Here is an 11,791-nt window from a genome sequence, read left to right as displayed (position 1 = left end):
AAGGATGAAATAAAGAAAGAAATTAAAGACTTTTTAGAGTTTAATGAAAATGAAGCCACAACATACCCAAACTTATGGGACACAATGAAGGCAGTTCTAAGAGGAAAACTCATAGCCCTGGGTGCCTCCAAAAAGAAACTAGAGAGAGCACATACTACTAACCTCACAGAAAAACTAGAAGCCCTAGAACTAAAGGGAGCATATTCAACTAAGAGGAGTAGATGGCAGGAAATAATCAAACTTATGGCTGAAATCAACCAAGTGGAAACAAAAAGAACTATTCAAAGAATCAACCAAAACAGGAGCTGGTTCTTTGAGAAAATCAACAAGATAGATAAGCCCTTAGCCAGACTCACTAGAGGGCACAGAGACAGTATCCTAATTAACAAAATCAGAAACGAAAAGGGAGACATAACAACAGACCCTGAGGAAATTCAAAACATCATCTGCTCCTACTACAGAAGGCTATACTCAACACAACTGGAAAACCTGAATGAAATGGACAAATTTCTAGACAGATACCAGATACCAAAGTTAAATTAGGATCAGATTAATGACCTAATGATCCCTAAACCGCACAAAGATCCAACAAAGAAAGAGAACATCAGACCAATTTCCCTTATGCATATGAAATGTAGCCACTTTGTGCCAGGGAACTGTCAACATACTGGGAACTATGACAGAGAGGGATGAGAGATCCAGAACGGAAAGCTGCTTCAGAAAGTAATACATTGGAGACTGGAGCTGTGGGTCCAGTGTTGTGAAGGTGATAATGATGAAGTTCCCTGCTGATCCCAGTAGGTATGTCACCAAGAAGAGCAAAGCCTGCAAGAGCTGCAGGTCATGGTTGTCAGAGAACCCCATGAGGAGGAATCCACTCATTGTAGTTATCATTTTGCAAATAAATTTGTGGTAACAGCTAAAAAATAAATGTTTATGAAATGTAATAATATACAATGTGTATATATATATAATATTATATATATATATATATATACATATATATATATATATGTATCAAACTATACATAAATGTTCTATTTTCTCTATTCCAGATAATGTTTAAGGAATTGCAGTTCATCAATCTTGAAAACTTGATAAATATATGTATAATGGCTAGAATCAGCAAGATAAAACTGTTCTTCTGTGATGGAGTTTAGACTTTTTGATACTTAGACAGTAGTTCTCATACTGATTGCCTTGTCTAACTTGATTGCCTGGTGTGCAGTTGGTATCTAAAAACAAAACAAAACAGAACATAAAAATACCTGCTTTTGAATTGTGTGTGTGTGTGTGTGTGTGTGTGTGTGTGTGCGCGTGTGTGTGTGTGTGTTTGTGTTGGGAGCGGTGTGCATTTGCATGCTTGTTTCTGAGTAATTCATCTTGTAGCACTAGTTTTTGTGAGAAACATTTATCTTGAGATTAAAACAGTTCCTCCCTCTTTTAAGCTCATAGAAATAGCCATCTAGCACCTACATCTTCTGAAAGAGTGCAGACTCTGGGTCGCTTTCTCATATTCTTTTTGTAGAATAAACTCAATGTCTGAGTATTCTATTTCTACAGTTTCCTCTGATAGAGGCTTGTTCTAAGATTGTAATAAAGCATCAGTTAATTGTAAGTTTTTAAATCTAATTAGCTGCCACATTGGAAAAGATCTTGGCTTTCAATCCATTTGAAAAATCAGAAATTTAATCTGTCATGAGATTCATCAGATTAAATGGTTTTCCTTAAAGCCACAAACCATACAATATAGAGTCAGAAAAACTGAACACTAAGGATGTCTGTAACATTTTCTATATTTTTCATTTCTGCTCTGTTGTAACTGGTAAAATATTAGCAGAATCATTGTTCATTATTTTTATTTTCATTTTTGTCAAACTGTAAAAGGAGTTGGCAAGAGACTGAGAATCTAAACAGTTAATTACATTCAGACCTGAGTTTAATAAGTCAGAAATTCTGGTAATCTTCAGTATAATTTTTATTGGCTCTACACAAGTAGTTTCATTTTTGTTAACCTAAATATTTTAATATCTACTTTATACGAAGAACTGAAGTCTCAAATGTTTTTTTTATAACACAACTGAGATGTGAAATTTAAACAGTGGCCTTTTAAATGAACAGCAAATGTCTTTTACCAAAAAATATGTCAAGAAAAGGCATGAATGACTTTGGAGAAAATAAAAACCCACCTTTTATTATTATTATTTTTTAGAACATGTAACACTGAAAGCTTTTTCTCTACTGCTTACCTGTGAGTGTATCTTAAAAATAGTTTCCCAGATCCTGAGTTACATAGACACATTATATATCAACATTTCCTGTTTATGGTTCTCTTGCATATTATTTTAAAACTTTTTCATGGTTCACATATGTGGTTTCTATTAATTTACTCATTTTAAGTAAGGTGAGCTTCCATTCTTCCTTGATTGAATGATACCCTTGCTGTTTCAACCTTCATTTAAAGAGTAATTTACTGCAGGGGTTTATAGAATATCCTCCCTGCATTCATCCTTTAATATTGGAAAACTTGCCTCAGGATTTCTTGGTGTGTAACATCTATCCAAACTGATCACTTCCTGTGATGTTACTTTTCCACAAGCATAGAGTTTAAAAATTTGCTATTGAAGACAGGTATTTTTTATTGTTTTTTTTTTTTTTTCTTTGAGGGGTGGAGTTTTTGAAATAGAAGCCAAACTGAATGACAGATGTGCCTCATTTTCTTTATTCCTTTGTCACATGGCATTTAGACCCATTGAAATGGTCACACAGTGAGCAGGGGATTTGGTGACACTGGAGTTTTATTGCCAGCTTAGTAGTTCTTAAAGTAGTAGATCTGAGCATCTACTGGGGAGCAGGTTTCAACTCAGAGTGCAGAGCTTCAACATTTAGCAATTACGGTTTACAAGGTCACAGTGACACCCAGAAGGCTGTATATCTACTAAGCTCCTTAGTGTTGCTGCTGGTATGTGCATCATGTAGTAATCCCTTTTAGTTAAAGCGTCATATTATTTGAAGGCACCATGAGATAGTTTGGAACATATGCTCCTTACCTAATAGACAAATCATGGAAATTCATATATTTCCATGTAAGACAGTTTGAATTTATAAATATTTTACAACAAATTCAGTGCCCTTTACCCAGAGAGAGATGAATTGTGCAGTATTGTGGTGTCCTACATCAACATATACACAAACCCCAGAGTAATGCATGCTACTAATATAAGCATATAATGGAAAGTATCATTAGTTCAGAAATCATTACCTTAAAATAATTTCTCCAATGCTTCCAACCAAATCCTTCTTCAGTCTCGTACCTTTATGTACGCAGCTCTATGTTTCTGTTTTCTTTCTTTCTTTTGGCAACTTTGTGGGTTTCTTTTTGTTTTGTTTTGTTTGGTTTTGTTTCACTTTTTTGTTTGTTTGTTTTATTTCTTCTCTTCTCTTCTCTACCCTATTCAATTTTCTTTCTTCCTGCATCAGCTGTCTTCTCTAACACAACTCTTCTGTCTCCTGGACCCTAGTCCTGCCTACTCATCAGTCCTACTAGTCATTCTTTCTCTCTCTCCTTTCTGTCTCTGCTGGCTTTTTATATCCACTGCCCTTTTCCCAGAAGTCCAAGAGCCAACTTACATTGTAAAGCATAGGATCATTTAAAGGGCTAAGCACATAAAGTATTTCATACTACACAGGCTACCAACATAAAATTGAAAATAGTTAATTTTAGTAAATAAAACCCATTTTATGAAATTGAGTAAAAGACCTGCAATATGGAAGCCAATAATGCTGTGTACTCAGCAACCCTTATCTCCCTTTCTTCTTTGTATTAATAGTGCACATGTCCCATCCCACCTGTCAACATGACTGAGCGTTCACCTTATTTACCTGTAGGTGAATGCAGGCAGATGTGAAACACCTATTTCCAGGCAGGACTCAGAGAGACCTTATGTTATTTCTGTTTGAAACCCAAACACACAATTGCTGTTTAATCAAATGATTGCATCAATATATATTTGGGCCATGAACATGAAATTCGCTAGTGAACAAATATTCAGTTCTGCTTGTTTTTAATAGCCTAAAGGTGGAAAAAAATCTCACTATTATTTAATGGGTGAGATGTTAAGTATTTTTAGTGCATCTGTATTACAGCATACCACTCAAGAACAGGAAGGGAAAGGTTTATGTATACCAATGTGAACAGTGGTCAGTGACAAAATGTCAACCTCACAAGTTCACATGATGTGTGACTCTATGTATGTACACGTCCTGAAATCACAATGTTTTGAAGATTGTTAAAATATCTTTGATCGTTTATGACTGGAATGTGGTAGGGAAGTAAGGTCAATCTAACTATGTAAGGGGTAAAACCACAGACATTCCTGTTGTGATGAAATAGTTATGTCCCAACTGAGGTAGCAGCTGTATTGCTTATATGTGTAAGAAAAGATTTTAAGTCTATGGTTTGATATTACATTGTAGCAATGTAATCTAGATCCATAAGATAAAAGAGGCATGGCGTGGGTCTATACTAATTTAAAACTTCTGAGAATCTAGAATAATTATAAAAATTAAATGAAAAAGATTCTACTGAACATTTTCATTTCCATCTCATGTTACTTCATGTTCTAGCTGAACAGAGAGGACTCTGTAAACACAATAATGGAAAGACTCTACCCTTCTCTTGTGGTATACTGTATAATTTTTGACAGCACTGTTTTTCATAGTAGATGAAGTCTGAAAAAAGAGAATAGATATTTATTTCTCCTGAGTGCTGTGCTGGTTAAATTTTGTCAGTTTAACACAAGCTAGTATGATCTGGAAAGAGGAAACTGCAATTGAGAAAATGTTTCTATAACTTTGGCCTGTAAGCAAGTCTGTGGATGCATGTTCTTGATTAATGTTTGATGTGGAATTGCACAGAAAGCAAACTGGGGCTTCAACCTGCGGTCCCAGGAATGCTCCCCTGGGTGTGTCCAGAACTCTGATCCACCCTTTGTGTGCTTTTGCAAGTAACCAGGATCCCAGATACAAGAGGTCGTGGAGCAGGACAACTGAGAGCCAGATGTCTGTTTCTGCCTCTGCCTCTGCCTCTGTCTCTCTCTCTCTCTCTCTGTTTCTGTCTTTCTGTCTCTGTCTCTGCCTCTGTCTCTGCCTCTGTGTCTCTCTTTCTGTCTCTGTCTCTGTCTCTGTCTCTGTCTCTGTCTCTCTCTCTCTCTCTGTCTCTCTCTCTCTCTCTCTCTCTCTCTCTCTCTCTCTCTCTCTCTCTCTCCTACACAATTATGCTACTACCTTATTAATTCAAATGCACTTTACAAGAAAATGTAAGTATGGCTTCCAATAGAAATGTTTTATCTAGACTTGATACCAAGGTCACAGATTTGAGTGTGCAAGGAAAAACAGGCTTTCAAGTTAAACAACAATTTGTAACTAAAACATTAATCCTAAGGATTCTCACAAACATATTACAGGTGACAGCATGAAAAAAAAATCTTGCACAGTAACGGAAAAGTTCAGCCCTACAATGTACCCTTAAACTGATAGGACACTGGCATCATTTTTATTTTTATTATATTATTAGATATTTCCTTTATTTACATTACAAATGTTATCTCTTTTACAAGTTTCACCTCTGAAAATCCCCTACCCTCTCCCTGCCTCCTCCTCCACCCTAACCAGTCTATTCCCACTTCCTGGACCTGGCATTCCCCTACAATGCGGCACAGATCCTTCACAGGACCAAGGGCCTTTCCTCCCATTGATGACCGACTAGGCCATTCTCTGCTACATATGCAGCTAGAGTCACAAGTACTACCACATGATTTCTTTGATTGGTGGTTTAGTCCAAGGGAGCTCAGGGGGTACTGGTTAGTGAATAATGTTGCTCCTCCTATGGGGCTGCAGGTCCCTTAAGTTCCTTGGGTACTTTCTCTAGTTCCTTCATTGGGAACCCTGTGCTTCATCCAATGGATGGCTGTGAGCATCCACTTTGTATTTGTCAGGCACTGACAGAGCCTCTCAGGAGACAGCTATATCAGGCTCCTGTCAGCTAGGTCTTGTTCACATCCACAATAATGTCTGGGTTTGCTGGTTGTTTATGGCAAGGATCCCCAGTGGGGCAGTCTCTGGCTAGTCATTCCTCCAGTCTCTGCTCTAAACTTTGTCTCTGTTACTTCTTATACGGGTATTTTGTTTCCCCTTCTAAGAAAGATCAGTGTCCACATTTTGATATTCCTTCTTCTTGAATTTTGAGTGTTTTGCAAATTGTTTTCTGGGTATTCTGACCTTCTGGACTAATATCCACTTACCAGCGAGTGCATATTATGTGAGTTCTTTTGTGATTGGGTTACCTCACTNAGGATGATATCCTCCAGATCCATCCATTTGTCTAAGAACTTCATAAATTCATTGTTTTTAATAGCTGGGTAGTACTCCATTGTGTAAATGTACCACATTTTCTGTATCCATTCCTGTGTTGAGGGACATCTGTGTTCTTTCCAGCTTCTGCTATTATAAATAAGGCTGCTATTAGCATAGTTTGGCTCTGTACCCCATTTTTAATAGGGTTATGTGGTTTTATGGAGTCTACTTTCTTTTCCCAATCTGTTGGTTGCCTTTTTGTCTTATTGACAGTCCTTTTCCTTATAGAAGCTTTGAAATTTCATGAGGTCCCATTTGTCGATTCTTGATCTTAGAGCACAAGCCATTGCTGTTCAGTTCAGGAATTTTCCCCCTGTGCCCATATCTTCAAGGCTCTTCCCCACTTTCTCCTCTATAAGTTTCAGTGATTCTGGTTTTATGTGGAGTTCCTTGATCCACTTAGACTTCAGCTTTGTACAAGGAGAAAAGAATGGCTTAATTTGCTTGGAAAGAGAGGCCCCTCGGTCTTGCAAACTTTATATGACCCAGCACAGGGGAATGCCAGGGCCAAGAAGTGGGAGTGGGTGGGTAGGGGAACAGGGGTGGGGGGAGGGTATAGGGAACTTTTGGGATAGCATTTGAAATGTAAATAAAGAAAATCTGGGCTGGTGAGATGGCTCAGTGGGTAAGAGCACCCGACTGCTCTTCCAAAGGTCCGGAGTTCAAATCCCAGCAACCACATGGTGGCTCATAACCATCCGTAACAAGATCTGACTCCCTCTTCTGGAGTGTCTGAAGACAGCTACAGTGTGCTTACCTATAATAAATAAATAAATCTTTAAAAAAAAAAAAAAAAGAAAATCTAATAAAAAAAACATAAAAAAATGAATGGATCAATTCGTATTTTCCTACATGATAACTGCCGGTTGTTCCGGCACCATTTGTTGAAAATGCTGACTTTTTTCCACTGGATGGTTTTAGCTCCCTTTTCAAAGATTAAGTGACCACATGTGTGTGAGTTCATTTCTAGGTCTTCAATTCTATCCCACTGAGCTACTTGTCTGTCACTGTTCTAGTACCATGCAGTTTTGTTTTTTGTTTTTGTTTTTTTTTTTATCAGAATTGCACTGTAGTACACTCTAGAACCGGAGGTTCTTTTATTATTGAGAAGAGTTTTTGCTATCCTATGTTTTTTGTTATTCCATATGAATTTGCAAATTGCCCTTTCTAACTCAGTGAAGAATTGAGTTGGAATTTTGATGGGGATTGCATTGAATCTGTAGATTGCTTTTGACAAGATGGCCATTTTTACTATATTAATCCTGCCAATCCATGAGCATGGGAGATGTTTCCATCTTCTGAGATCTTCTTTGATTTATTTCTTCAGAGACTTGAAGTTCTTATCATAGAGATCTTTCGCTTCCTTAGTTAGAGTCACACCAAGGAATTTCATATTATTTGTAACTATTGTGAAGGGTGTTATTTCCCTAGTTTCTTTCTCAGCTTGTTTAACCTTTGTGTAGAAAAAGGCCACTGATTTGTCTGAGTTAATTTTATACCCAGCTACTTCAATTAAGTTTTTTTTTTATTATTATTATCAGGTTTAGGAGTTCTTTGGTGGAATTTTTAGGGTCACTTATATATACTATCATATTATCTGCAAATAGTTATGTTTTGACTTCTTCCTTTCCAACTTGTATCACTTTGATCTCCTTTTGTTGTCTAATTCCTCTGGCTAGAACTCCAAGTACTATATTGAATAGGTAGGGAGAGAGTGGACAGCCTTGTCTAGTCCCTGATTTTAGTGGGATTGCTTTAAGATTCTCTCCATTTAATTTGATCTTGGCTACTGGTTTGCTGTATATTGCTTTTACTACGTTTAGATATGGGCCTTGAATTCCTGATCTTTCCAAGACTTCTAACATGAAGGGATGTTGAATTTTGTGAAATTCTTTTTGAGTATATAACGAAATTATCGCATGTTTTTTATTTCTTTGAGTTTGTTTATGTAGTGGATCACATTGATGCTTTTCCGTATATTGTAACATCCCTGTACTCCTGGGATGACGCACACTTGATCTTGGTGAATGCACCATCTCGTCCCAGTATCCACCCTGAGCTGCTGCAGCCCATGTGCACAAGTCACCCCAAACCAGTCCCTTTGAATTGAGGAAAGCAGATCATCCCCCAATTGGAGACGTAGAGGTGAAGATTCTTCCACTGGAGAGATGCCTCCAATGCCCACCTCACCAGGAGCAGACCTGCAGAGTTCAACTGCACAGAATGCCTTGTTTTCCAGCCCTCCTCAGATGCATTCTTCAGTTATTCGTTTGGATTTTGACGTTAGTTCACCATTGACATACAGCACTGTCAGCTCTCGAGTGTAAGGGATCCCAAGAAGTAGGGTGAGATGCATACCTCTAAGGCAGAGGCCAGATCTGGGGTCAGCATGTAAGTGTTTGCAGGTCTATCTGCAGTCTTATGGAGCAGCAGCAGAAGACACAGTAGCAAGTTAATGGTCTCTAGGCCAAAAACTTGTGATTTAGGGGAACAGATGTGAATGTGGCAGCAAGCAAAGAAAATTAGAGATTCCTTCAGTGTTTTACTGATCCTCTGGCCAAAGAAGAGAATGTTGTCATAGATATTACTCAACCTTTGTACATGCAACAACTTGGAGAGATTAATATTTTGGAAGAACCATTTTTAAATGTGAACTGTGAACACATAAAATCACTTGGCAAAAATTTGTAGACAGTTCATCTCCTACCCACAGGAGGTTATTCCAACCTTTGACATGGTTGTAAATGAGATCTTCTTTGACCGCTATCCTGACTCCATCTTAGAACATCAGATTCAAGTCAGACCTTTTATGTATTGAAGACCAAGAGTATGAGGAGAAACTTGCATCCAGAAGACATTGATCAGCTCATCACCATCTGTGGCATGGTCATCAGAACATCACAGCTGATTCTGGAGATGCAGGAAACCTTTTTCCAATGCCAAGTCTGAGCCCTCACCATCCGGGTAGAGATGAACTGAGGCAGAATTGCAGAGCCCTGCACTTGTGTACACTGCCACACTACCCACAGCATAGCACTGATCCACAACTGTTCACTTTTCTCTGACAAGCAAATAATCACACTGCAACATGCCTGCTTGGCAGGCACCTCACACTATTGTCCATTTTTCCCACAGTGATCTTGTAGACAAGGTTCAATCAGGGGACAAAGTGAATGTCACAGGCATATATCAAGCATTACCTATTCCAGTTAATCTAAGAGTGAGCAATGTGAAGTCTGTCTAAAGAACCCACATTAATGTCATTCATTATCAGAAAACAGATGCAAAACGTCTGCATGGTCTTGATGAGGAAGCAGAACAGAAACTGTTTTCAGAGAAATGTGTGAAATTGTTTAAGGAACCTTTCAGGAAGCCAGATATTTATGAGCAGCTGGCTTCAGTCTTAGCTCCCAGCACTTATGAACATGAAGGTATAAAAAAGGGGATCTTACTTCATCTCTTTGGTGAAGCAAGGAAGGATTTCAGTCACACTGGAAGGGGTAAATTCTGTGCTGAGATCAATATCCTTCTGTGTAGTGACCCTGGTACCAGCAAGTCCCAGCTGCTACAGTACATATACAACCTGGTCCCCAGAGGCCAGTGCACATCTGGAAAAGGCTCCAGTGCAGTTGGCCTCACAGCCTATGTGATGAAAGACCCTGAGGCCAGGCAACTTGTCCTCCAGACAGGTGCCCTTCTCCTCAGTGACAATTGTATATATTGCATCGACGAGTTAGACATAATGAATGAAAAAGCACAAGGTCCATACTGCATGAGGTCATGGAACAGCAGACTCTGTCTACTGCAAAGGTTGGGATCATCTGCCAGTTCAATGCACACACCTCTGTCATGGCAGCAGCAAATTCTTTTGAGTCTCAATGGTATTCTAAAAATAAAAGCCATTGAAAATATCCAAGTACAGCACACATTGTTTTCAAGGATTGATCTTATTTTCCTTATGCTAGATCCTCAGGATGAGACATATGATTGGTGTTTAGCTCATCACCTGGTTTCATTGTACAACCGAAGTGAGGAGCAAGTGAAGGAGGATTTTTTCTGGACATGGCAGTGCTGAAAGAGTACATTGCATATGCCCATAGTACCAGCATGCTCTGGCTGAGTGAGGAGGCCAGCCAGGTTCTCATTGGGATTTATGTAAACATGAAGAAGATCAGGAGTAGCTGGGGGATCATTTCCGCTTACCCTCAACAGCTAGAGTCATTAATTCCCTTAGCAGAAGCCTATGCTAAAGTAAGATTTTCAAACAAAGTTGAAGCAATCGATGTGAAAGAGGCAAAATGCCTCCACTAGGAGGCTCTGAGCAGTCTGCAACTGATTTCCCTTCTGGCATTGTGGATATTTCTATTCTTACTACAGGAAGAAGGGCAGCTTCTCATAAACAGAAAGAATTAGCTGAAGCACCGAGAAAACTTATTTTATTTAAGGATAAAACAACAGTCTTAATGTACTAACAGCTGTTTGAGGATATTCAGGGAAAATCTGACACAGCAATTACCGAGGACATGTTTGAAGATGCCCTGCGTGCTTTGGCTGGTGATGATTTCCTAACAGTGACTGGGAAGACTGTCCGCTGCTCTGAGCTGCATGGCCCTTGGTCTAAAGTTAGTCACTGTTGTTGTTGACGCAAATAGAGTCTAAAAGGCAGTATTCCACTATATAAATATCTATTCCTGGGATTTATTTTGTTAGTAAATGTATGATTCACCTTTTAAAAAACATTTTAAATTATCAACGTGCAGTAGAGGTTCTATTCTCAATATGCCATACTTTTTAAACAGCTTGCTTCTTACCTGTTTGTACATCGAAAGCCTAAGACCAGTTTTGGAGTTTTCTTTTAATCTGGAGATTTTGCCTTTGTTGTATTGCAGTGCTGGGGATGAATTTAAGAGTACCATGCATTCTGTATGTATAAGCTATGTCTTTAGTGTGTGGAGAATTATGTGCTTGGCGGTAACAAACTGGCAGAGATGCTTCCTTTATTGTGATATGGTGGGCTAAGGATTTTTATAGCACCTAGACTTATTTTTCTTTACAAAGATTTTTTCCCATAACTATTATTAGAACAAAAATATGCTTGAAAAATTATTAGATCAAGTTGCCTTCTGTTTTTTTCCTAATATGAAAAACATTTTCCTAAATAAATGATAGAAAAGAAATACTTGGTTTAAAGTTATTCATTAAGAACAGAACTTTGCTAAATACTGTTTTTTAAAAAATCATAATGGTACTTAATAGGTTATAAAAAATCAAGGTATGAATTTCATTAATTTTTTTAGATCCTTAGATTATTAGTTTCAAAGCCGTTGCAGAATTAAATCTTTTGTGTAAATATTACTACAATAAATCTCTAAACCAT

General features: G+C 38.1%; 1 pseudogene; it reads left to right on the top strand.

Annotated features, from left to right (window-relative positions):
• The first annotated feature begins 8,582 nt into the window (after positions 1–8,582).
• On the top strand, positions 8,583–11,057 carry LOC110336027 (annotated as a pseudogene).
• Positions 11,058–11,791: the final 734 nt, after the last annotated feature.

This window comes from Mus pahari, chromosome 18, assembly GCF_900095145.1.
Source record: "Mus pahari chromosome 18, PAHARI_EIJ_v1.1, whole genome shotgun sequence".
Lineage (NCBI taxonomy): Eukaryota > Metazoa > Chordata > Mammalia > Rodentia > Muridae > Mus > Mus pahari.
This window is presented reverse-complemented; position numbering and strand designations above follow the sequence as displayed.